General features: G+C 44.6%; 1 long non-coding RNA gene across 1 annotated transcript in view; it reads left to right on the top strand.

The window, feature by feature from the left end:
* LOC109298187 overlaps positions 1-2,432 on the top strand; it is a 27,435-nt gene that overhangs the window by 6,751 nt on the left and 18,252 nt on the right. Inside the window, exon 2 of the long non-coding RNA XR_002097518.1 lies at positions 254-257. This is a non-coding gene — a long non-coding RNA (uncharacterized LOC109298187). The remainder of the gene's footprint in view (positions 1-253; positions 258-2,432) is intronic.

Genomic DNA, 2,432 nt, shown 5'->3' with positions numbered 1-2,432 from the left:
TTTTTTTTTTTTTTTTTAATCAATTATTATATGATAGCTCCATTTTTAATAGTTTACATCTAGTCACTGCAAACCTATGAATGGCTCCACTGGAATTAGTAATGTTAAACTAGCAGCACTCTATTGGAACTACTTACAAGGTTAAAGTTAGGTATCTGTGGAACTGCAATAACAGGGACTTACTGATTGTCAATAACAGCAACAAATAATTAGCTGGAGTTTTGCTTACAAAACATACTATCTATGTATAAAGTAGTGTTTTCATTATTGCTTATTTTGGGGCAGAATGAATCAGGTATTACAGTTGATCAAATACCACAAAAATTTACTGACTGAATAGAATAAGTGCATAAAAAAATTTGTTAAATTAGTATACATCTCCTAGGGTGTGTCCCCACATGCAGGAGCATGTGCTTGCAGTAGCAAAAAAAAGTAGTGGTACAAATTTATGCCACTACTTTTTGCTGCTGCATACACCCCTGCACGTGGTTTTTGGTACAGGGCAAAATGTCCCACTTCAGGCAAACCGCCATTTCCCTGCTCCTCCGGTCTTCCAGGATGCTGGAGGAGCTGAGTTGGAAATAGAGGAGCAGAGATACATGTCTCCCAAGAGGACTGAGCTTCTGTGTCTAAAGATGCAGTCTCCTGTTGTGTACACTGTGCCACTTTTTTTTCAGCAGTTTTTTTGGCTACCAGGATTTCCCAGTAGCAAATTTTGGCCCAGCGCTGCAAATTTTGCAGCACAGGACACATTTTAACTTGCCAAGCATGCAGTTTCTGGCACTGCAAAAAGGTTTGTGTCACCACAAATGGCACGTGCCTGAACGTCTGGATTTGGTCCTAATGTCTCTAAAGACCTGCCCACACAACACTACACTATGTAAGAAGGTATACGTACTTCAACTTTAACTTCTGGGTGGTCTCAAACCTGCCACATTGAGCACATCACATTCATCTTGGGTACTGACCCCCCAGAAACTGCACAGGAGCCGAAAGGAGGGTTCTCAAATTTATATGGGGGATTTTGGGAGGATAGGGTCACAGTCCAATGGGCTAAGGAGAATGGGGAAAACATGGGTGAGAGAATATTAAGGTACAAATGCTTAAAATATACATAACAGAAAATAACAATGACTCACTGATAAAACCCTTCAGGGACAAATGGAAAGATAACAAATGGAGAACATTAACAATGTGCTGCAAAACAATGAAGAAACTTTAAGCCCTCCCTTAACAGCAGGGGGCTTTTCAGTCACAAAACCCCCAATTACTGTGTACCTGGGCACCCTGTCTGAATCCTGTTGCTGTGGCTGGTAGAGTCAACCCTGCTGCAGCTGCAGCTCCTGGCTCTCAGCATGTATCTCACTGGATGCTGCTCCTTTCTCTCTCTCTGTCTCTAATGAGCCATTTCTTTGTGCACAGTCCTGGCTCCCTTCTGATTCCTTCCTTTCTCCCAGTAGCCTGCTGGGAATAGTAGTTCCTGCCATAATGTTACAGTCCATTACACTCGTCTTACAGCTACAAAGACTAACTAATTCTAGCAAGGGTCATATTGGAGACAAATAATTGTGGAGTTTTTTGCCATGTGCACAAGATAAAGACCACTCAGTTACACATGCTACTGAGCTTTCAGGAACAGCAGATGGGATTTTTTTGAGACTTGTAAACGGTAAAACTTTATTACAAAAGGTGGCCTTGATCAGTCAGAGATTTACTTACATTCTTGTAGGTGATTCCCCTGTAAGTTATTGATGCTACTTCTTTCTTGTCTGGTTTCTAATTTGGCCGATTGGCCCATATTTGAGCCACAGTGGGCACATCTACATGTGCAAATAATCTGGGAGCAGTATACTCTCGAGAAAACTACTCAAGAGTAAACTCTCCCAGGCACGTGTCTACATGTGCAGGGATGCAGGAGCAGATTTGCTGCTCCTAGCAGCAGACAGATCCCACTCCCTGTGGCCCTGCAGCAGGCTCCTGCAGTATCCAGGGGGAGCTCTAGGCTCCCCCTGGGTGCTAGCCCAGGGGCCAAGAGATATCTGTCCTGGTGGGGAATGAAACATTGCTCCCTGCCCCAGGAGCTTCCTGCTGCTGGGACAGGCTCTGCCACCATAGCACAGGCAGGGACAATGTCTTCCTATCCCAGCAGCAGGGAGCTCCCAGTCCCCACTCCACAATTGTGGGCCTAGGCTGGGAGATCCTTCTCTCCTAGCACCAGCTCTACACTCACAGAGCTGGCATGGGGACAGAAGAATTTCCCAGTGTCAGCCCTGCAACCACAGAGCTGGTGCTGAGAGAGAAGGATCTCCTAGCCCCACTCTGCCAATCACTTGCATTTGCTAGTAGCAGATTTACTTATGATTAGAGCCAATTACTGTGCACTAAGTGTCTGTATGTGTAGACATAGAGGTTTGCTAATTGCCACACAGCAA

Source organism: Gavialis gangeticus, unplaced genomic scaffold, assembly GCF_001723915.1.
Source record: "Gavialis gangeticus isolate Ggan-Ray unplaced genomic scaffold, GavGan_comp1, whole genome shotgun sequence".
Taxonomy (NCBI): Eukaryota; Metazoa; Chordata; order Crocodylia; family Gavialidae; genus Gavialis; species Gavialis gangeticus.
This window is presented reverse-complemented; position numbering and strand designations above follow the sequence as displayed.